Source organism: Peromyscus leucopus, chromosome 5 (genome assembly GCF_004664715.2).
Source record: "Peromyscus leucopus breed LL Stock chromosome 5, UCI_PerLeu_2.1, whole genome shotgun sequence".
Lineage (NCBI taxonomy): Eukaryota > Metazoa > Chordata > Mammalia > Rodentia > Cricetidae > Peromyscus > Peromyscus leucopus.
This window is the reverse complement of record NC_051067.1, coordinates 64,619,197-64,644,370: the sequence shown is the minus strand read 5'-3', so window position 1 is coordinate 64,644,370 and position 25,174 is coordinate 64,619,197. Positions and strand designations below refer to the sequence as shown.

At 41.8% G+C, this 25,174-nt stretch overlaps 1 long non-coding RNA gene across 1 annotated transcript; it reads left to right on the top strand.

The window, feature by feature from the left end:
- The first annotated feature begins 21,938 nt into the window (after window positions 1-21,938).
- LOC114710822 lies at window positions 21,939-23,929 on the top strand. Its single transcript, XR_003737104.2, has 2 exons — window positions 21,939-22,286; window positions 22,728-23,929. It is a non-coding gene; the product is annotated as an uncharacterized LOC114710822 (long non-coding RNA).
- Window positions 23,930-25,174: the final 1,245 nt, after the last annotated feature.

Here is a 25,174-nt window from a genome sequence, read left to right as displayed (position 1 = left end):
TGGAACTTCATATTTGCTTCTCTACTCCCCTGTGTTATAGCCATGCCATCTTCCCACTGGTTCCCTTAATCTCTCTAGTTTACCATTTGATTTCACACACACACACACACACACACACACACACACACACACACACACAAATCTAGTTTCTACATATAAGAAAGAATATGCAATATTCTCCCCCCATTATCTTCTCTCACACCTACTTACCGTTAAACAAGCCCTTTCCACCCTACATAGGCCCCATTTCTCTCTCTCTCTCTCTCTCTCTCTCTCTCTCTCTCTCTCTCTCTCTCTCCACACACACACACACACACTGTGTATGTGAGTTATTTTGTTTAATGTGATGGTCTCCAGTCCCATCCCTTTTCCCAATATGGCATAATTTTGTTCCCCCCTTGTGCAGCTGCAGGAAACCATTATGTATATCCCACGTTTTCTTTAGTCACCTGATGATGGACATCTAGGTCTGTAGCTTAGCTGTTATTGACTGTGCTTCAGTAAACACAGAGTGACCATCTCTTTGGTATTCTCACTTAGACTCCTCTGGCAAATACCCAGCAGTGATAGAACTGGATCAAACAATAGATCTATTTTTAGTTTTTGGAGGAACCTTTTTCCAGATTTGGTAACGGCTGCACCAATTCACATTGCTATCAGCTCTGTGTAAGGGTCCCTATTTTTTTGAGGGATTCTTGCTAGGCCAAGTCAGCAAGGCTCTTGCTGAGAGCAGGCCAGGGTTGTAAGATAGTAGGGGTGGAAAAAAAAATTGACCAAAATCAACAGTGAGGGACATGGAGAGCTGAAGAGATGGCTTGGCAGTTAAGAGTACTTGCTGCTTTTATAGAGGAGTTTGGTTCATTGCCCAGCACCCACACGGCAGCTTACAATTGTTTATAACTCCAGTTCCAGGGATCTAGTGCATATAAGTAGACAAAACATTCATAAAATAAAATACAAATAAATAAATGCATTAAAATTTAAAAAGAAGCTAGGCGGTGGTGGTGCACTCCTTTAATCCCAGCACTTGGGAGACAGAGGCAGGCAGATCTCTGTGAGTTTGAGGCCAGTCTGGTCTACAGAGCGAGATCCAGGACAGCCATGACTACACAGAGAAACCCTGTCTCGAAAAAACAAACAATACAACAACAGCAACAAAAAATAAAAAGAGCAAGGAACTTTTGCTAAACTGTTCCAGCAGGATTTTTGCTAAAACTGGGCAGAAAATGCCAAGGACAGAGCCCAAGTTAAGGGACCTTGAGTGCTCGAAGGACTTTGGTCAAGGAGAGCTTCTTTGTTAGGTCTCTATCCTGTGCAGTGGAAACATTCTTCTTCCTTTAACAAACTTGAAGTCCGCTCCTCCACTGGATCACTTTGTCCTCATTAGGGGTCTTGGGACTCTCAGATGGGGTGCTGGCCCTTGGACATTTAAGGAGGGGAATGCCATACTCCAGAAGAATGCCATCAAGAGCGCCAGCTTAGCATTAGGACTCAGATTCCAGATGTCCATCCAGTTATTAGTGTAGCATGAATCTCTAAAGGGTCTTATTAATAAAATCAAACCCGGAGCCAGGTACTGGGGTGAACGCTGGAAGATCAGAGAAGCAGAACAAGCCACAGCCACCTCACCTTGCCAATTCCTCAACTGATCCTGTTTCCTCAGACTGGAAACCTCTGTGTCCCCATGCAAATGGATCTCAGCTCAACTGCTGCTCAAAAGCCTAAAAGCTTAACCAGCCTAGTCCCTGGTTTTCACACCTTATATACCTTTCTGCTTTCTGCCATTACTTCCTGGGATTAAAGACTCTTGTTACCAGCCTGGCTGTTTCCAGTGTGGCCTTGAACTCACAGAGATCCAGGCAGATCTCTACCTCTGGAATGCTAGGATTAAAGGTGTGAGTGCCACCATTTTCTGGCCTCTATGTCTGTCTAGTGGCTGTTCTGTTCTCTGACACCAGATAAATGTATTAGGGTGCATGATATATTGGGGAATACAGTATCACCACATTTCCCCTTTTTTGTCTAAAACTTAAAAAGCTTATAACTAATACAAAAAAAACTATATTCAATAAGTATATATAATATATACAGTCAAGAATTACATTAACAATATATAGCCATTAACATTTGACAGATTCAGACAAAAACCTCCATTAATATATAACAATGTCCAGTCCAGTAACATTTGATAAACTCAGACAAAAAAATTTTCATTACTTATCCTATTTAAAACAAGTAGTTCCTTTTTAAAAGTAGATTCAATAATCTTCCTTATTATCTTATTATATCCATATTCTCTCTTTTTTCTTTTCATAATAGATTCAATAATCTACCTTTTTTGTCATTTTTATATCTTCCCCATTTTCTTTAGAGTAGATTCAATGAACTATCCATTTATCATATTATTTCTTTATCTTTTTTCTCAGAGTAGATTCAATGATCTACCTCATATCTATATTCTCTTTTTTCTTTTTTAAACAAAAACTCTGAATCTAATCACCTTGTTCATCTTTTTTCCTGACCATTAACAATTAACAACTTATAACCAACCATCATAAACAATGACAATATCCATAACTCATTAACAACCAAAACCTCCCATCCCACCTCTTGGGAATGTGGGTGTCATTTTCTTACAATTACTTCCTACTTTCTGGGGGTAAAGACATCTTTAGGGAATCCTGAAAAGAAATTTTTCGGGTTAATTGTCAAGTCCTGGGAGAGATAGCTGTATCATTTGTTGTCCAGTCTCTGCATAGTGGGAAAATGTAGGGCTTGTCTCAAGTCCTTGCTCGAGTCGTCTGTCAGGCTGGATCATCTCAGCTAGCATCTCAAAATTGTCCTGAGTAGTTGGTAGTCCAAAGTCGATCTTTCTGTGGTGTTAATCGGCTTAATGGTTTTACCATAGTCCATGTGGAATCATTGTTGTGGGGTCCCGTCATCCTTTTGAAGATTTCAAAGTTGTTGTTAGGTGTGGTCATGGTTCCCTGATGATTTTTTTTTTTGTGCCTCCTCTGTGGTTTGGAGCAATCACAGTCTGATAAATGTCTGTCTCTCGGAACCATGAACATTCTTCCCTAGAAGAGAAAATCTTCACAGCAATTTCTCCCCACCATTTGTCTTGCCAAACTTTTCCAAACTGACCTTTGTCGATGCTTTCTTGTAACGCGATGGTCCTGGCAATTCTTCTCTGAACCAGCAGCAGTAAACCCTTTGTCCCAGGTGGCAGCATCACCAACATGATGAGAAGCAGCCAGCAACTCAGAGCAGCAGCTGCTGCCTCCATGGTCCCACCACCACCGTTTGTGGGTCGGCCCAGGCCAAAGCTTCTCCTTAGCAAGCCTCCTAGGCCGGCCTCAAACTCGGGATCCTCCTGCCTCTGCCTCCTTCAGCAAATCCTACCAGTGTGTATCACAACTGGCAACGTGAAGCTCGGGTCTGAGCTGGGGCACTGCAAGGCCACAGGCAAGCGGCTTTTTCCTGAATTCACACCACAAACTTTGGGCGCCAGATGTAGCATGAATCTTAAAAGTTCTTATTAATAAAAACAAACCTGGAGCCAGGTATTGGGTTAAAGCTGGAAGATCAGAGAAGCAGAACAAGCCACAGCCACCTCACCTCGCCAATTCCTCAGCTGATCCTGTTTCCTCAGACTGGAAACCTCTGTGTCCCCATGCAAATGGATCTCAGCTCAACTGCTGCTCAAAAGCCTAAAAGCTTAACCAGCCTAGTCCCATGGTTTTCACACCTTATATACCTTTCTGCTTTCTGCCATTACTTCCTAGGATTAAAGACTCTTGTTACCATGCCTGGCTGTTTCCAGTGTGGCCTTGAACTCACAGAGATCCAGGCAGATCTCTACTTCTGGAATGCTAGGATTAAAGGTGTGAGTGCCACCATATGTCTGTCTAGTGGCTGTTCTGTTCTCTGACACCAGATAAACTTATTAGGGTGCATGATATATTGGGGAACACAGTATCACCACATATTAGCACAAGGACTTCAAAGGTACACACTTGTGATTCTGTGGACATGAGGACAAAGCAATCTTACACACATGTAGTGGTCACCGTTGATTTTTTTAAAAGTATTTTCTTTTTAGATTTGTGTATGTGAGTGTTTTGCCTTCATGCATGTCTGTGTACATTATACATGCTTTGTGCCTGAGGAGGTAGTGAGCCTCCATGTGGGTGCTGGGAATTGAACCCAGGTCCTTTGCAAAGAACAGCAAGTGCTCTTAAGCACTGAACCGATTCTCCAGCCCCTACCCTAGTTTTAAAAATGTATCACAGCTGTTACACAGTGAAGTTCATATTCAAGGGAGGATACTACAGTGGGGTCCCCTAGAGGAGAAGTGAGTCAGGACTTTTTCTAAAAGAGGAAAGGTTTGCCAACTAGAGGCAGGGAAGCGGTGCTGGTGGCTGATGCTGGTAACTTCTGTTTGAGGGTCTACACTCACCACAGCCCCCTTACATGTCAACAAAGTGCAGAAGGCAGCCGTGGAGACAAAACCAGAAAATTTTAGCACCCAGGGTAGGAACGAATTTATCTTACTTTCCCTGAGCATAAGAAATGCCCTTAATTTTCCAAATCTATTTTCATAGTAGATCACAGAATGAATAGCTGTCATTGGGAGACCATAAAAAACAGTCTCAAAACATACCTGAGTATGGAGAACATTGGAAAGGACTCTTCTTTTAGAACACACTGACCACTGTTTGTGTGGACTACTGTGTTTTGGCTGTGTGCCCCTTTAACAAACAGCCCCTTGTGTTTATTTGGGAGGTACTTTTTCCTAGTCATACAAGCTCAATGGAATTATCAGTTATGTCTCCTTCCCTTCCTTGACCAAGAAATGGGCAATCGGTCTTCTTCAAGCCAGTCTCACTCAGTCTGGGGGAAGTTTGCATTGGAGCTGAGCCATCAATATCTGGACAGAAAAATGATGGGATCTGATGCATCTCACCACCAACATGGACATTGTTGATTTTCTAGATCCTCTGAACTACTCTGATTTCTTACTTTCTAGGGCCTGGTTTTCAGTACTCTTCTTGGTTCTGTGCAAGGCTCTGTCTCCTTTTGTTGGTGGTCAGTGTTGTTTTTCTTGCTTACAAGTGAAGTATCCAACAGGTGCATCATTGTTGCTGTGGCCCTGTCTGCTCAAGGCCACTGATGCCTTGACTTCTAGGTGACTGCAGTGGTTATAATGAGCTCTTCCTGGAGATATTATCCTAAACACAGGCTTGGTCAGAGAGGACCCTTCTTACTGTTAGGGAATATTATCTTAAGGTGTGTTACTTTTGTTTATGTTGCATTTGTTTAATGCTGGGTTACTGTGCCTGTCTGAAACACCTGATGGTCAAATAAAGAGCTGAATGGCCAATAGCAAGGCAGGAGAAAAGATAGGTGGGGCTAGCAGGCAGAGAGGATATATAGGAGAAATCTGGGAAGAGGAGAGCTAGGAGCCAGAGAGGGAGGAGGACATCAGGGGCCAGCCACCCAGCTGCACAACCAGCAACAGAGTAAGGAAGGAAGGTTACAGAAGAAAGAGAAAGGGTAAAGCCCAGAGGCAAAAGATAGGCACAGTACTTTAAGTTAAGGAAAGCTGGCAAGCAACAGGCCAAGCTAAGGCTAAGCATTCATAATTAAGAATAAGCCTCCATGTGTGATTTACTTGGGAGCTGGGTAGTGGGCCCCCCAAAGAGTAAAAGAGCAAAAACATCTTACAGCTCACAATACTGTGGCCTTCATGTCCCTCCTCCCTGCAATTCTGTTATCAGGGAGCCAGATGGGGGGAGGTGAGGTGGAGCAGATCATGAGTCCTTACCACTTGAGGAACAATAGCCACTTGTCCCACCCCATGTATGTGTATTCATCTGAGTGTGGCATGTGTGTGCCAGAGCATATGTGTCAGAGAACAACCTTGAGTCTTATTCTTGACTTTTCCCCCTTGTTTGAGACAAGGTCTTTTGTTCATTGTTGTATGTCTGAAGGTAACTGGCCTTTGTGCGTCTGGGATTTCTCTTGTCTCCCCTCCCATCTTGCTGTAGGAGCACAGGGATTAGAGTTCTGGGGGTCACAGCTCAGGTCCTCATGCTTGTACAGCAAGGACTTGACCTGCTGAGCCGTTTCCCCAGCACCTACCATTCTTGCGTTGAGGAACCCTATTGCCTGACTTTATTTTCAGGTTTGTGAGCTCTCCTTTTTCTTGTGTGTCTCTTCTCTTGGTAGCTTCTACTTCAGCAACAAAAATCTGTCATTTCCTCTGAGCAGGGGAAGTCGTGATGCATAGGGCTTAAAGGACCTAGGTCTTAAATGTGCAGCACTGGGAAAATATGCCGTCAATTGTAAGAAACTTTAAGAAGAAAAGCAAATAAAACCCAAATATAGCTAATTTCTTAAAGTATCTTTAACCTGGGGGGTGATGAGATCTGATGCCCTCTTCTGGCATGCAGGTGTACACGCAGACAGAGCACTCATACATTTTTTTTTTTTTGGTTTTTCGAGACAGGGTTTCTCTGTGTAGTTTTGCGCCTTTCCTGGAGCTCACTTGGTAGCCCAGGCTGGCCTCGAACTCACAGAGATCCGCCTGCCTCTGCCTCCCGAGTGCTGGGATTAAAGGCGTGCGCCACCACCGCCCGGCTTAAGAGCACTCATACATTAAAAAATAAATTAAAAAGTGTTTCTTTATCATGATTTTCTGCCCTTTTACTGAAAAATTAATACATGGAGTATGTAGGAATTTCCTTTCCTCCTCCTCTCTCCTCCCTCTCTTGGTATTCTATTTGTGACTTTTATGTATCCATATCATAAATATAATTTACTAGGCTGTGAGGGATTCCTATGTGTGCAAATAATTTCTATTTGTTCATAATTGAATATATGTCATTATCTATAACAATGTTTCTCTTGGAAGTGTTGACAAAATTAATGAAATCATATCTGCAATAAATGAATCCCTAGTAAGTTACTGACATTGATCCTTAATAGTCTTAATCAACATAATTGAGTCAAAATAATTGGGCCTATTGTGCTCTGCCTTCCCCCATTGTGCCCATCTGTCCTCACTGGCTCACCTAGCTCCAGATCTCATTTCTGCCCCCTCCCCCACTCTTACCATGAGCTCTCTTTGCCTGGGGAGCCTCCATCTGCTCGGTCTTGGGCCTTTCAATTCTTTCATGTCTCAGTCACATCTCAGCACTTCTAAGACATTTTCCATGACTGGATGGAATTTCGCTTTTATATAAGTATACACTAAAAATACCAAGACACAATCTGCTCACATGTACTTACATTTCTCCATGTATGTATGCACAAATGCATCTATATACCTATTTGTATATCATGTAAGTTTTCATTTCCTTATTAAAAATTTGTTCATGTTCTAAAACCTAATTCTGACTAAGGATCCATATATATTTAAGCATATGAGCCTATTCCACAAGAGAAATTTTAGCTATTGATTTTCATATATCAGCTTACATTCATAAATAAATATTTTTTAAAAAATTTTGCTTGTTGGGAACAAGGGCAGGAAGCCATTTGTGATAATGTAAAGTAACAGGTTAGGTCTCATATGCTGACACAGAAATCACTAAGGTACAGAAGGACAGAATGTCAATGACAGAGTTACTTGGGACAAATTTAGTGCCTAAAAAAACTAACAGTGATTATAGCAGCCTGGACAATTGGGGAATTCCTTAGACTGCTGACAGTTCAAATTAGTGTTAGGAGAAAACAAGGAGGGCTTGATTGTTATTTACGGTTACTGATCATAGCATGTCAATTTCATTATGAAAGGCGTCTATGTTTTATGTCCCATGAAACCCATAGTGATTTCAGAGGGTTTTTTTTGTGTGTGTGTGATTTATATCCCTCAGCTTCTTTTCAAAATATCTTTGTAAATTGACACATGTACAGAAACTAACAGGACACAGAAGAAACAAACAAACAAACAAACAAAAACCTTCTAGATCAGTGGTTCTCAACCTGTGGGTCACGACCACTTGGGGTCAAATGACCCTTTCATAGGAGTCACCCATGACTGTTGGAAAACACAGATATTTACATTATGATTCAAAGCAGAAGCAAACTCATAAAGCAGCAACAAAAATAATTTCTGGTTGGAGGTCACCACAACATGAGGAACAGTATGAAAGGGTCACAGCACTGGGAAGGTTGAGAACCACTGTTCCAGGTAGAAATATAATGTTCTTCTTTACTGTATCGGGTAGAAGCTGCAACCCTCTTTGAGATGGTGACATGGTTCCTTCAGGTTCTGTTTCATGTTTATTGATGAGTATTATTATATTCAGGGTACTTCATAAGACTATAGAAATGCAAGACTTGATTCTGTTGAAGGGATATTGCTACATGGGCAGGGCAGGGTGGTGAACAAGTAACTATGTACAGAATATTGGGAGTGTTCTATGGGGAATATAACACAGCCCTGAAGGTGGGACATTGGGGAAGAATGATTCACTTCCATAGGAAGAACTTCAGTGGTCCTGATGCTGATTATTTGGACTGGGAACTAGTGAGCATCAAGAGTCACTGAGCACACATTGTTCCAAGTGTAACTGAAAATTAATGTATTAATGGAGGTTCTCCAGAGAAATGGAACTAATGGATGGGTGGACAGACAGATAAACAGAAACAGGGTAAATAAGGTGACCCTCAAAGGCCACAGGTTTGGGCTACCCAAGTTTACTTAAAGAAGGACTTGTTTCATCAATTTTAAGACAACTTGAAAAACTTATCAGATTAACCATAAGACCTAGACATTGAAAAAAGAAAGAAAAGGGTATATTATTAATTTGTGATATACATAGAAGATAATCTATTTGCTCTTAACATAAAAATACATAAGCCTATATAAACTTTATTAAACCTTATGCACAAACAACATACATGGCATCAGTTGTAGTTGGGAGAAATATAGGTAAGTGTAAAGTGTATTAAATTGTAATCTGAGTACACTCTGGAGTGTTGTAACAACTTCCCATCTAGCAAGCTCCTGTTCCTCTGCATGAACTCAAGGGTGGCCAGTCACCACATACAACCCAGGTAGTATTAACCATCTCCTTGTGAGCAGATTACCTTTCCAGTAACATCTTCCCATCTTTTTGTATATTTAAACAACCAGTTCATGAATAACTTTTCAGAGCAGTAGTTTAGGGATATGACACCTATACAGAAAAAAATTCACATGCAGGGGCTGGGGAGATGACTCAGTCAGTTAAGTGTTCAAGCAAGCATGCAGCTTTGAATTCAAGTCCCATAGACACAGTGGTACTGGGAGGGCCCAGACAGGAGGATATCTGAGGCTTGCAGGCCAACCAGTCTAACCAACTGAGAACCCTAGATTCAAAAAATTATGTGGAAGGCTAGGCATAGTGGCACACACCTTTAAACCTAGCACTTAAGAGGCAGAGGCTGGTGAGTCTCTGTGAGTTCAAGGCCAGCCTAATCCACATTGTGAGTTCCAGGCCAGCCAAGGCTACTTAGGAAGACCCTGTCTAAAAAAACCTTTCACAATTAATTAACTAATTAATTAATTATTAACAACATAGAGAACCACTGGACATTGATCCCTGCCTCCACATGAACAGGCATACATATGGAGAGCCACACATATGAACATTCCACGTACCACTTTTGACTCACCCAAAAACTTAACTGCTAATAGCCTGCTGCCAACCAAAAGCCTTCCAATAATATTAACAGTAAACTAATGCATAATTATTATGTTCTGTGCATTAAATATGGTGAAAATACATTAGACTTGGGGACTGGGTGAAATCACTGTTTATTGTAAGAGGGTGTTACTGGAACTCATGTATTCTGTGACTCCACTACAGCCTTGGTTCTGAACATACGTGTGTGCTTTGTTTGGCTCATGCCGCCACATCACACACTACCAGTCAACACTGCCTGACATGCCGCAGCTCAGATGAGAGGATGCTGTGTGTTATGAGCTTTGTTTGCACTGTCCATGCAAGGGACTCTGCTTTTCTAGAAAAATAATGTCGATCATTCTTTGGTATGGATCAAATTCATATCTTTCTATTGTATTGTGTTAGAATGTTTGATTTTAAAAATTTCTGTAAGAGTTGTTCACTTAAATTTCATAAAAATGGTAAATTTTGGCCTGGGATTAAGAGAGAATTTCTACTCATTCCTGAAATGGCCCTAAATTTCTGCCATTTTGCACTCTGCGTTTATTTGAAGTAGTGTTCTCAGCACTGACTGCTGTAAAATCAAAATATCAGTCAACTCTGAAAAACACCAAAGATATTCTATGTCCGACAGTATCAAATATTCATTCAATATTTAATTCTTCTATGACAATAAAGAAGAAAATCCATCCCATTACTATGCATATTTGCTTTTGTATTTAATAAGTGATTAAACTGTATATAGACCAAAAAAAACTGTTTTAATGTTGTTTTGATATATTATCAGTAAATATTTGATTTGTGTTTCTATTTTATATACTTATTTTCCTAGGGTTGTGTAAAACTTTCTTGAGCAAAAGGAGTCATGAGTGGAAACGTTTTAAGAAGCCCTGTCTTACATCAGTGTCACCCAAATGCATGTGGTATACATGTGTAATGATATTTTAATGGCTGCAAAGTCACTAGGTGACGGGCATTTTTCAGCTCCACATTGTCCATGCTAATGCAGAACATCACAGCAGGGAGTGGATGAGGAACCAAAGCTGTTCACTTCATGATGTCCAAGGAGAAGGGAGGGAGGAGAGGGGAAAAGAGACAGGTGAGAGAGAAATAAGGGGAGGGGCGAGATTTAGTCCTCACTGGCACACTCAGAAGGGCCTTCTCCTTTCAGCTGGGTCCCACCTCCTGTGTTTCCATCATCTTCCATAATCACCAGATTATGAACTCATGGACCCGTCTGTCTATGAGGTCAGACCCAGTCATATTCCCAAAGCCCAAGCTCTGAACACAGATGCACTGTAGACCCAAGCTTCAGCATAAAAATCTCTGGGCTGCATTTCAAATCCAAGCCATAATGTGGGGAGGGGATCTCACAGAACCATTTTATAGACATTTCTATTATATATGCACAATAATCTAGAGAAAATAAATGAGTCTTTATAAGGGTCGCTGTTGGAAGACTATGATGATATACTAGAAGAGCTAAAGCACTCAGCCCCAAAACTACTAAGATAATAAACCAGTAAAGAGAAACCACTGGTCAAGAGATACAACAGCAAACATCAATCTGATACTTGGTGACATTTATTAAGCAGCTAAAAATGTAACAAAACACTTCTAATTTACAACAGCCACAAAATTGAATTACATGTTAATTAAACTTGTATGGAGGCATATAATCCATATCTAAAAATTGCCCATTTTTTTATGTGGAAAAAGGACTTGGATATATACAGAAATATGTTTTACTCCAGAACAGGAAGATAAAATGAGAAAGACAATTGTCTGTGGCTTAATAGGTAGTTTTAATATAACTAGTTAAAATACCTATGGTGGCATTGGCATTTATCAAGTTTACAATATTTAATTCTACAATATACTTGAAAAGATAGATAAGAATATTTGAGGGCTAATGAAAATAATGGTAATTATTCCACAAAATAGAGTGTTTTTATAACAATAATTGAACCACTGTAACACTGCATTAGGAGAAACATTGACCATTGAAATAAAATGGGCAATGAATTACTTATTTTAAGTATATAAGAAAAGATATATATAGCAAATAAAAACAATACAATTATAAAGAATGTAATTATTTTCTGCTGCTGGTAATAACTTTATTTTATTATGATAAAAGAAAATTTTACCTGAAGTATAATAAAAATTAAAAATTAAACCATAAACACAGAGGTAGTGTGGTTCTTTAACTGGATAAGGAGCTGGCTGAGATTATTGAAGTTATAAAGAAAAGGTGGACCAAGATGATGTGTTGGATAATCTCGATTGTCCATGTGACAGAATTTAGAATCACCTAGGAGACACACCTATGGGCGTGCCTCTGAGATTGTTTCCAGAGGTTTAACTGAAGAGGGAAACCCCACTCTAAATGTGGGTGGTATCTTCTCATAGGCCAGGGTCCTGGGCTCAATATAAAGGAAAAAGGGAGCTGAGCACCAGTATCCCTCTCTCCCGACCTCCTAACTGAGGATGCAGTGTGTCTGGCTTTCTCACAGTACTGCTGCCCTTGACAGGGAATATAGCATCACATACTGCCACATCATTCCTGCCATAGTAGATCATATCCCCCTGTACAGATACTTTATTTTCTCTTTTCATTTTACTTAATTTTCTGTGATGTACTGTACAGTATGCCCTGGGCTCTTCTGACTCACAGCCATTTTGAGAATAAACCCTTCCCCAAGTTTTTTTTTTTTTCACTGTTTTGTTATAGCAATGAGTAAAGAAACTAAGGCAGATTTTCAAATACTTTTGAAATATCTGTGCAATTGTTATAAAGATAAAATGGTAGCAAATAAATAAAACACTGTAGGTGGAGTTTCCCTGTCCCAACAGCCAAATTACCACACAGAGGTTTAATATTACTTATAAATGCTCGGCCAATAGCTCAGACTTGTTACTAACTAACTCTTACACTTAAATTAACCCATGTTTCTATGTATGCTTTGCCATGTGGCCTGGTACCTTTTCTCAGTACAGCATGTACATTTTGCTCTCTGCATCTGCTAGCCACTCTCTGACTCCACTCTCTCTCTTCCCATCATTCTGTTTGGCTTTCCCACCTAATTTCCTGTCTGGCTACCAACTTGTCAGTTTTTTGTTAACCAATGAGAGTAATATATCATCTCAGTGTACAGAAGGATGATTTCACAGCAACCTCCCCCCACCTTTTTTTAAGACAGGGTTGCTCTGTGTAGTTTTGGTGCCTGTCCTGCATCTCATTCTGTAGTTGCAGGAAGTGCAAGCATCATATTGACAGCATTACTAAGTGTTTCTTAGGCTCTCTGGTAGTTTTCAAATCTATTAATATAGTGGAAGGAGAGTTATTGTAAGAATGGCATAAAGAGTTCATAAAAGCTCTAAAATTACCATGTTTCCCACAGACAAATATGCATTCATGCATATAAGTCACACAAAAGAAAGAATACCTAGCATTATTTATAAAGAAATGTATGGAAATTAAATTGATTTCTGTAGTAAGTAGCATATGTATAAACAAGGCCCCAACCCAGGAGAAGCTGACACAGCTTTTAGAACAAGTGCATCATGGGGAAGAAATGACAGTATGAGACCCTTTTGGGAAAATATCTTAGGTACCATTAAAATGTTTAGCTTCATTCTGGGAAACTGGAAGGAGAAGGAAAGGAAGAGAAGTCAGGACAAGGTATAATTTTCATATCACAGTCACTCCCAAAGGCCTCCTCCTTTAGCTAGGTCCCACCTCCTAAGTGTCCATCACCCCAACAGCCCATCAGATTATGAACTCATGGGCCAGCCTATTGATGTGGTCAGACCCAGTCAGACCCAAAGCCCAAACTGTGAACACTGGTGTAAAATTTACATTCTAATGTAAAAATATATTAGAAGGAAATACATGCAACCTATAAAAAGACACATTATTTACAAGTACCTGAAGTAGAAAATGGCTAAAAACCACATAAATATTCAGCCATTAGAAAATTCTCAATTAGTGTGTAGTTTAACAAAATCTGATGTGTGCGAGATCCATGTTTTCTATAAATCTGAAGTAGCAAACTGTGGGGATTATGAGGAAAGATTACAAAATTTTCATCATGATTCGTATATAGAAAAATGTCTACCTAGAGTTAAAGACAGACAATGTCATTAAGAAAAGCAGTTGCGTTTAAGTGGAGGAATCAGAATGTAATTGGTATAAAATTTTTAGAGGTAACATTAAAATATGAATGTAGAGCCTGGGGAGATGGCTCAGTCCATAAAACGCTGGCTATGCAAGCACAAAGACCCTCTGGAGGAGGCTTGGGATGAGAGCTCAGGCCTGTTTGTACAGCTCTGAGCCAGGAGTAGAGTGCCCAAGGAGACCTGGCCAAACTCAGGCCTTGTACAGGACAGCTGGGTCTTCCATGATCAGTCTCTCTTGGGCCTCCACGGCTCTGGGTATATAAGGAGGGCTCTGGGCTACATCTTGGTGGCTGCTTCTGCATCTACACTGGAAATCTATATTCCTGCCACATAGCAACTCTCAGCCAATAGTCTGACATGGTAAAGTTGGCAGGAAGGCTTGGGCCATCATTCTGGGCTGTGGTTACCATTCTGAAATGTCACCCATAGCCTATTTTTAAGGCACAGTTCTCAGCCTGTGGTGCTGTATTGAAGGCTTTCAAGAGATGAGGCTATAGGGGGCATTTCAGAATTATGCATACCTAGGCAGAAGAGATCTTGCAGAGAACTCTACCAAGATCCAGTCTTTGAAGGATGGTCTCTCCACATCCCTCCTTATCAGATGAGAATATCTTGACTGACAGCCCCCACATTTGTGTTCCCTTGCCCATCATGGGGATGGGCACCCCTCTTCCTTAGGAAAAATAACCCTTTTCTTTGGAGTTTCTTTCTCTTGGCTTCCTCTGGGGCTTGCAGATCTTTTAAAAATCACATAACCATGGGGCTCTTATTACCCCAACAGCCTGGGCAGTGATGGTACCTCCTCCTGTCTCTATGGCCCCCTAAGCAAAGGCTTATTCCTTATTCACATAATTAATTACTTCTAAAATTAAAACTTCAAAATGTAGTTATTTTTGTTACTGATTATGTGTTTTCCAAGTTTAAAAGTGAAATGAAAAACATTATTGTTTTATGCATGTGTCTATATACATGCTCATATGTATGTAAGTATTCCTCCGTGTGTGTGTGTGTGTGTGTGTGTGTGAGAGAGAGAGAGAGAGAGAGAGAGAGAGAGAGAGAGAGACAGAGACAGAGACAGAGACAGAGAGAGAATGCATATGTGGAGTGGAGGCCAGAGAGTCATCAACACGTGTCTTCTTCAGTTATTCTCCACTTTATATACTAAGACTGGATCTCTCTATTGAACCCAGAACTTGACAATTTGGTTAGTGTAGCTAGCCAGCTTGCCTCAAGGATGCTCTGTCTCCACCTCCTGAACATCAGGACTGTAGGAGGCCTGCCAAACCCATCTGAAATTTACACGGGTTCTGGGGTGTCTGAACTCTAGTCCATGCTTGGAGAGCAAGCACGTTCTCTGCAGAGCCATCTCCCCAGCCCTTCCCTGTCTTCTCATCGCTAGGCATTATGGTGCTTGATGATTATGACTGCAATATACACTGAGCTAAATTTCCATGTTCCAAAGTGTAGCTTGAAGTCCAGGCCTTTGTTTATGGATATCCTACTTTTCCAGAACCAGTTGTTAGATTGGCCTTTCTCCACTGCATTGCCTTAGCATTTTAGTTAGATGTGGCCTATTTCATCTGCGTGGGTCTCTGTCTGGACCAAGGCCATGTTTGTTGAGTTGTTTGTCTGTCTCCACAGTAATCATCTTGTTGATTACTGTAAGTCTGTAATAACTCTTCAAATTAAATGCCATTCTCCAATCTTTCTTTTCCCATTGTTTTGACTAGTCTATGTCCCTTTCTGTTCCGGGTGAACTTAGAATCCACTTGGCAGTGTTTGCAAACGGCCAGGTGAGAGGCTGATTGGCACTCTGTCAATTCCAGAGATCAGTTTGGTGAATGTTGACCTCTTATTCATTGTGAATTTTAGTCTCTAAGTGTTCATTCAAGTCTTTATTTTCATTGGGAAGGTGTTTTTATCAGAGCACAGAATCCTTTTTCTTCAATGATCTCTAAGAATGAACGTAAAATTAGCCCTACTTCTTCCTAAGTAGAATTCACCACTGAAGCCATGGAGACTGGAGATTTTTTTTTCTAATCTCCCTTGCCTCTGGTTAACTACATTTGTCTGAAAAAGTAGTCTGTTTTCATTCTTGAATACATTTTGTAGGCACAGAATCACACATTGATAGCTTTTATTTCATTTTGTGGAGAATATTCCTCATTGTTCTTCATGCCTTGTTTTCAACAAGAAATCTATACAAGTGTGCTGTCATTCCTGTCCATGTCCCTCTGTGTGCAGCATGGTTGTGCCTCTATGGCTGCTATCACTGATGTTCATACGTTTTATTATGATGTACTTTAGTGTAATTTTCTCCATGCTTATTATGCCTAGATTTTGTTTAGCATACATGTAATTTGAAGACATTTTAGGGCCTTGTTTCATCTATATTTTCTCTCCTTTTCTCTAGGTATACAAATTATGTATTGATTAGATTTTTAATTGTCTCACAACTCACCAACTCTAATTTTGCTTAGTCTTTAAAATTTTTTGGTGTTAGGGCTAAAGAGATTGCTCAGTGGTTAGGAACACTGCCTTTTCTTCCAGAGGACATGGGTTCAGTTCTCAGCACCCACATCTGGCAGCTCACAACTACCTGTAACTCCAGCTCTGGGGGATCTGATGTCCTCTTCTGGCTCCATGAGCACCTGCACACATGTGGCATACATTCACATAAATATACACATAAACAAAAATAATAATAAATCTATTTTAAAATGTGCATGTTGCTGGACGATGGTGGTGCATGCCTTTAATCCCAGCATTTAGGAGGCAGAGGCTGGCAGATCTCTGAGTTTGAGGCTAACCTGGTCTACAAAACGAGTTCCAGGACAGCCAGGGCTATGCAGAGAAATCTTGTCTCAGAAAGCAAACAAACAAAAGTGTGTGTGTTTCAGATCTCTGATGGGAAACGTTATGAGTGCTTTAATGTTATTTTCTGTGTTGGCAGTACGCGATCTCGGTTATTTTCTATTTAGGAATCAATTGTTTCCTCTTCTTTTCATGAATCTTGGTTTTTTAATAAACATGAAGCATTATAAATTTTACCTGGTTAGTTTCTGTACGTGTGTGTGTGTGTGTGTGTGTGTGTGTGTGTGTGTGTGTGTGTGTGTGTGTGTTTACAGATATTCCTTTAAGATTGTCTAAGTATGTAGCTTGGTTGTGTGGAGACGAGTACTCCTTTGAGATCTTATTTCTCAGAAGTGTTAGGCAGGTTCAGGTTAGTGATCAATCTGTAGCTAATTACTCTTCACTGTTGAAACAAGTGCCTTCCGAGGATTCTGCTGTTGTTGCGTGATTTATGAGGCTTTCCAGGCTGGTTTCTGTGTTCCCACACTGTTCTGACTCTGAGTGAGCACTGGCCTGGGCTCCTTCTGTTCTTTCACACAGTTCCTTCCTAGATGTGGCAGTCAGCTCTCCACCGTTAGATCTAAACACCTGATACAGGTTACCCACAAAGTAAAGAAGAGTTACACTTAGCTCAGACTCAATTAAGCATGGTATGAAGGTGATGATACACTATGGTGGAATCCCTGGTATGGACAAATAATCCCATTCTGAGTTAGAGCAGAAAAACATCGAGTCCCACAATTCCTTTCAAGAGTGCATCTCTAATTACCTATGGACCTCCAAATAGTTCCCACCTTAAAAATTTCTATAAAATTATTTTATGTGTATGTGTGGGGTGCATACATTCCATGAACATGTGTAGAAATAAGGAGACAACTTGTAGGAGTCATTTCTTCCCTTCCATCATGTGGGCCCTGCGCCTTGAACACTGGTCCTCAGGCATGACTGTAGATCCCTTTACCTGTTAAGTCATTTCCCAGTCCCCAGGCCTTACCTTTACAGCTTCTTCTAGTTCTGCTACCCTGGTATGAACAGATCCTTGGAGACAGTGATCATCCCGTCATAGTACTAGCAGTGAATAATGGGTTGTTTCTTCACATATATTTGGGGATCAACTTTCAGCCGAATGCTTGATGAGTGATTCTCTGAAGGTCTCCAAAGGGACATCTTTGTACCTTCTTCCTCTTCAGGGCCCTGCCTTCCAAACTCTGTCATCTATCTGCTTGGAGTGAGGGACCACTTACTCCATTTGGTTATCCCATCTCTTCTGTGGCCTTGGAACAGTCTTAATTTAGGCCTGTGACAATTCTAAACTGTATCTTATTTGCTTCTTATCTCTTGTGGATCATTGCCCTTTTTGTCTTGTATGTATTCTTTGTCTTGGAAAGCTTAGCTTTGTATGTTTTGTACAGTTTTTGTTTGTTCATTTGGGAGAATAAATCTGTCCTGTTACATTTGCCTCAACCAGAGGTAGATGTTCCTTCCTTAATATAATAGAGATATACCCAATAAAATTATTTATTAATATGCATCATTTTATAATCCAATAAACATTATCTTAGAGTGTTGCCTTATTTCTAAATAGTATTATAATTGTATTATCTGTTATTAGCTGAAATAATTGTACAATATGCCAAATTTATGAGTGCAGATTGTAGATCAAGAGTGATTTGTGGTTGCCTTTGTCTTTTCACAAAAGAATTTCAGGTGGCTTCTTGACACCAAGGCCTAAGTAGTAGTAAGACAGAGTAAGGACTAAAGAGAAAACTAAGGAAGTAATAATGGTGGGTATGATATTTGCTGTCATGAAAAGTAAAGTTAGGTTTGGGCATTCTGGCCAAGCTGTATGCCAAGGTTGTTTATCTTTCCTATTTGCATTATAAAAACGAGTAGGGGATCAGTAGGATATTAATAGCTATTGAATGTGCATCATGTGCAGTCCAAAGAAAGGTCTAACACGCACCAAGATGGTTCAGTAAAAAAAATTCTTGCGGAGAAAGCCTGGCAATCACTTTCATTCCCATGAAAAGTAGAGTACTAACTCCACCAAGTTGTCCTCTGACCTCCACATGCACACCATGGCATGTAAACCCCCCAAACACACACACACACACACACACACACACACACACACACACACACACACACGCATGCACGCATGCACCACACACACACACACTTTTTTAAGTAGAAGAAATAATGTTTGGGTCTTATGTTTGTGAAAAGACAGATTTCTATCATGTGGCTTCTTAGAATGGAACTCATCTCGTTAGGCTGGCCAGCTAGCACCTTTCCCTGCTGAGCCATCTTAATGGCCCAATGGCTAATTTTGTAAAGGCTCTTGATGGATGTAACATTGCCCTACCTTTTTAGTTGCTTCAGCGTGCTGCTGAAATCCTCCATATCTGGCTGTTTACATGGGTTCCGGGTATCAAGTTCAGTTGTCAGGCTTGTGTGGATAGTGCTTTTAACTGCTGAGCCATCTCTCCAGCTCTACACACATGTATATAATGTACTTGGAGTATACTTGCCCCCCTCCACCTTCCCAAACAACCCCCTTTCTATTGTCATGGTTTTTTTTTTAAAAAAAAAGAAAAATCATAATGTTTGTCTTTTAGAGTATGTCTTGTTTCATTTAACATAATGATTCCTGTTCCATTAACTAAAACCAACAGGATTTTATTCTTCCTTAACCCTAAGACCACTCCAGTGTGTGTGAGATACCCCATCTGTTGGTCACTGCTTTTTTTGTTTTTGTTTTTTGAAACAGGGCTTCTCTGTGTAGCCCTGGCTGTCCTGGAACTCACTCTGTAGACCAGGCTGGCCTTGAACTCACAGAGATCCACCTGCCTCTGCCTCTGCCTCCTGAGCACTGGGATTAAATTTGTGCACCACCACCACTCAGTTGACTTTTGTGATAAAGGTATATTCAATATAAATTTGCTCTCCATCCCCTTATCTGCTCCATAGCTGCTTAGATTTTTTTATGTCCCCGTCTCCACTGATTCAGAGCCTCCAATGGCTCCTCCACTCTCCATTTATTACTTTTTCACCCACTCCCCACATTCCACCCTCTTCTAGAGTAGTGTCCTTAGTCCTGACTCTTTATACATAATATTTTGACACCTCTATCATTTCTGAACTTAATATCACTGGCCACATCTCCTGCTATTCATGCTTGTGCTTTGAGCTGTGAGAATACTCAACTCCTCTCCAGTTAGGAGATCATAGTGAGTGACCATGTTCACAGTGCATTGTACATATGTATAAAATTGGCAAAAAGTAAATGAAAAAAGGTACAAAGAAGTATTAATGCTGGGCGGTGGTGGCGCATGTCTTTAATCCCAGCACTCGGGAGGCAGAGGCAGGAGGATCTCTGTGAGTTCGAGGCCAGCCTGGTCTCCAAAGTGAGTCCAAGAAAGGCACAAAGCTACACAGAGAAACCCTGTCTCGAAAAACAAAAACAAACAAACATATTTCACAAGAGCATCGTCCACATAGAGCTAAGCAGGACAGAAATATTAAAACGATGCTTTGTTATTCCTTGGGGCTCATCTCAGAATCTAGCCAGAAGGAATTTCTTGTCTCGCTGCTACCCAAAGACTTGTCTTGAAGTCACTGGGTAGCAATTTCCATATCTTAACATCTGTCAGTAATTCCGGCGCACGCCTCACCTCCTCGAAGATCAAAAGTTCGACAGCAGAAGAGCAAAGCAGGCACTGAACAAGGATGAACTGAGCGTTCAGGAGGTTGTGGGAGAGGGTAAGCCAGAGGGAGGGTTCCCAAGTCAGTACCAAGATGTGTTTCTGAAGTTATCATTTCTTGATTACTGATATTAAGTTTTAGGTATTAGGACCCTTTCTACCATGTCCAGAATGTCAACACAGTTCCAGGCAAGGCTACAGTCATGAAGAGTTGCTTTGAATCTTCAGGTCCAGGAAGTGAGTCTCTCAGGGACACCTGAGGTCAATGATGTTTGAACCCAATCAAGTAACATTGAGTAAAGATCCAGGGTCATCTGGTCACCATAGGAGAAATTAGAGAAGCATCATTTCATTCATTCAAAGAAAATGTTTTAGCAATTGCTCTACAGTGACCATATACACACCTTAGAGCAGTGGTTCTCAACCTTCCTAATGCTGTGACCCTTTAATATGGTTCTTCATGTTGTGGTGACTCCCAATCATAACATTATTTTCATTGCTACTTCATAGCTGTAATTTTGCCATGTTATGAATTGTAATGTAAATATCTGATATGCAGGATATCTCTGAAGGGTACATGGCCCACATGTTGAGAACCATGGCCTTAGAGAGTCTGGAAGGCTGGGAGATGATTCCTTCTATCGTTAAAGTGTTTGTCTTGCAAGCATGAGGAGCTGAGTTGCACCCCCAGATCTTGCATATACAAGTCTGGGCATGGTGGCACACACTTATGAGCCCCATGCTGGGAAGGTAAGGCTAGCCAGGCCTTGGGGCTCCCCGATATCTAGTCTAACTTACTTAGGGAAAAGCCAAAAATCCCTGAAAACAAAACAAAACGAAAAAACAAGGTGGACAGAGCCTAAGCAATGACATCTGAGGTTATCCTCTGGCTTCCACATGCATGTGTACACATCTGCACATGTGTTTGTGAACACACACACACACAAACGTACACATATAAAGTATATAGAGACTACAGCTGTGCTTATTCATAGGAAGAAGGTTTCTAATATACAATGTCAGTTTCCTTGTCCCTGAATTTCACACCATCCAGTTCATTTCCAAGTATTTTAGGGGTCTTTATAGTAGGTGAGTGAAAACAGGGATCAAAAAAAGGACGTTAAAAACTGCTGCCAGAAGTGTTGACACTTTGAATTGAATGAGAATCCAGGCTAGGAATTTCACCACGCTCCTGTAAAGGTGCCTTGACTTGTTTCATTTGGAGGAAGACTTTAGTTAGGGGCACTGAACACAGGGTATATATGGTAATATAACAGAACCTGGCGGCAGCCTCCTGGGTTTCGGTTTTGTTTTTGTTTTTTGACATCTTCAAGGGAAAGTACCCCCAGTGACAGGATTTTTCAAGGCTAGTCTGCCTTTCTGTCTTATACAGTGTCCTTTCTTACAAATTAGCCTCCTCTGCCCTCCCTCTCCTGCACTAGGGAGGATCCTTCAAAATTCCTAACAGGCAGCCCTATGGAGAGATGGGAGGGAAGGGAAGGGAGGGAGGAAGGGAGGGAGGAAGGGAGAGAGAGAGAGAGAGAGGTAGAGGGTGTCTGGCTGCGTACATGTGGTACAGGCAGGGGATCAGAACGCTCACAGAACAGGCAGCATAATTCCATGTTCTCCCTAAGTCTCAGCCCTGCAGGGAGCGGCGCCTGCAGTCTACTTGGAGAGGGAAAGTAGAAGGTGGAAGGGGTCAATTCCTAAGTGAGTGGGTCCTCACTTATCATGAGGGCATCTGCTCATCTCCAGTGACTGCCCGGTGCCTCCTGGTCAGACTCGGCCCCCTCTCTCCTAGATACTTGCTTTAGCTGAAGAGACACACCTTTCTGCAGCAGAGAAACGCAGCTGACCAGATTGCAAGCCGGTAGGTTGTGACATTCAGCATGTTTATGCAGCAGAATTTGCTGAGAGATGCAGGGAGGCGGGGTGTTGGTCGGGCTGGCTGATTTATCTGCAATGGGGAATGTTTTATTTTAATTGTCGGTTCAAAGCAGAATTGTTGCCTAGGCTAAGGTAGCAGCTAGAATTGCTGCGTTCCGGGCTCCTGTGTTGCATTTGTGTTGGATGCGGTTTCTGCATGCAGCTTAGAGAAGCTAGGGGAGAGCTCACCTTTAAATAACCTGCAGCTTGCTATGTGCCTTCTGCTCCATATGTTTTTTTTTTTTTTTTGCTCTTCCTAAGCACAGTTCCCACCCCATCTTCCCAACATCCCCCTGCCCTCCTCCCCACCCCACGGGAAATGTGGCCTAGCTTCACCTTGAGCCCTTGGCTCCCTAAGTCTGTATGTCCGGCTGCTTTGCTCTAGGTGCTGGCGGATGCTCTGCAGCTGCCCTGGGCCCAGGCAGACTGATTCAGCAGAAGCATCTGTGCATGGGAGTCGCAATCAGGGACCATGGCAGTGCAGCTGGTGCCGGACTCCGCTCTCAGCCTGCTGATGGTGAGTGTGCTGGGGAGGAGGTGGGGCCCAGCAGTGCCCACTCCAGCCTTCCCCTGCCTCAGGGACTGCTGCTAACTGCTGCGGCTGCTGCCATGGCTGCAGACACGGAAAGCACGGCTCGGCTTCATCCAGCGGGCTCCTGTGAAAGGATTTCTTGGGTCCGAGGATTAGCGTGACTAAGCACTCTCAGGGAAAAGCAGCAGTAGATTTGCCATTTTAGAAACTTGTTGCTGAATGCTATTTCGAGACGCGTGCTTACAAACAGGTGCTCAGGGCGGCTCCAGATAGATCTCAAGATGCCTCCCCTCCGTGCTCAGCATCCTTTGCTCCCGGTCTTTTGAATACAAATTCAGAGAGTTGTGCTTGGATGTTTGTTTGATTTCCTTCCAGGGCAGCTGTGGGATTTATTTAAAAAAAAAAATCATTTTAATTTTTTTGTCTCCAGACTGAAGGTTATCTTCCCAGGTTCCTCTAGAGAAGCCCAGGAGGCTCACGGTGGCCCTTGGGACGGTTCAGCTGCCCCATTAGTAGACACTCCTCTCCCATCTATAGTTGGCCAGGAGACATTGGTATTTATATGTGTGTGAACTGCTGACCTACTTTAAACGCCTGTGATTTTTTATGATGCTAAGGAAGCTGTTGCTCTTAGTGCTTTGAAGCAGGCAAGGACAGCCCCAGCGCCTTGTAAGCCAGTTGGCTTTGGGCTTGACTCTGGGTTCAGTTTGCTTTGCGGTTCTGGCGCCCCCTCCCTCCTCCTCGGCTGCCCAGTAGTTCACAGGCCCTGGCAATGTTGCCTCCGGAAGAAGGCTGTGTCAGCTTGGCGTGGGAATGTACCTAACATTTACTCGGGAGAGTTTATGAGCAGGGCTTAAGTGCTTCTGCTGTGTGTATTGATCTGTGTTTTCTGACTGCGATGGGAAAGTGCAGCGTGCTGAGGGCTGATGAGTTTATTAAGGTGACTTGGAGGAGTGGCTAGAGGGAACTCGCCTCCTGGGTGGAGAGCCACATCAAATGAAGAGGGATGTGCCTCCTCATGCTCCATTAGCCAAAAAATAAATAAAAATAAAAATGGCATGTGGTCCTCAGAGTCACTTGAATTCCTGAAAATTGCATGGGCCTCTCTGACTTCTGGTCTACTGGGAAAGATGAATTAGAAAGTGTGAATAGGCATTGCTCTAGATATTACTCTTTATATGGCTTCCCTACTTATTAATGCTACTGCGTGATAATACGACATATCTCATTGTCTACTGTGGGTCAAATAAATGCATGGTCAAAGTTCTGAGTATTTGTGATAGTTGCTAACACTGTACTACAATTTCTGTGAGGAGCCCTGGAATCACAGGTCATGCATAAATAATACAATCACACACACTTCTGTGTATGCATGTTCATATACATTGTCTAATATTAGTAAATATACATCCTGCAGTATGTTCATAGAAAGTTTGGCATATCTGCTTCTCTCTGCCTCTGTACTAAACGCTCATCGAGGCTTAGATATATGTTTGTTTTTACTATAAGATCCTGAGGAGAAGTCCTTGGTACTCAAGTGAAAAGAAGCTTTGCATCCTATCCCATTGGGCTGTCCCTGCCACACACAACCTCTTGGGCTCCTAATATTAATATTGTCTTGGCTATCTCTTCAGTTCAGAGTTTATCCTCTACTCACTGATGTCTGTTGCCTAAGATCTCTGCCTAGCACTCACCTCCTGTCTGGATTAAAGGATTGTGATCTTTTCTCTCTGGGAAGCTAGGAAAATAGCTCTTGACACAGTGATGGACCCCAAGATTAGAGCCCTCAGGAGAGCTGCATGTAATCTGAGTCACTGCACATTTTCCGGTTCGTGTTTGGTTCAGGAAAAATGTCCCCTGTGGACTTCGGTGCTTTTTGCCTTTTGAAAGGGTAAATTCCAAAGTAATTGTTTCCTTGAAATGTTTCGTGATGATTCTCAAAATTTATAAGCAAGTGAGAGGGAAAAGAAATGGGAGAAGAGACCACTTAGTGGAGCTGCCTTGGCTATGAGTTCAGGAAGGAAGCTGTATCCATTATTATGTATGTGATCACCAATCAGCCAATCAGCTCTCAGTATTTATCAAGCTTCTGCTCACTGGGGAGAGTAGCATGGTATGATAGCAAAAGCCAGAGCTCATGAAAGCACTGTTTCGGGGGCAGTCAATACCGTGTGGGTTGGCTGTAGTTGTGGTTTACGGCTGCGGAGTCCTTGGGCTACAGGAGTTACAGTCAGTTGAAATGTTTATTTGGTTCTGGATGCAGCTGAGTCTGGAGAGTTGAAGAGCCCTGCGTTCTGTCT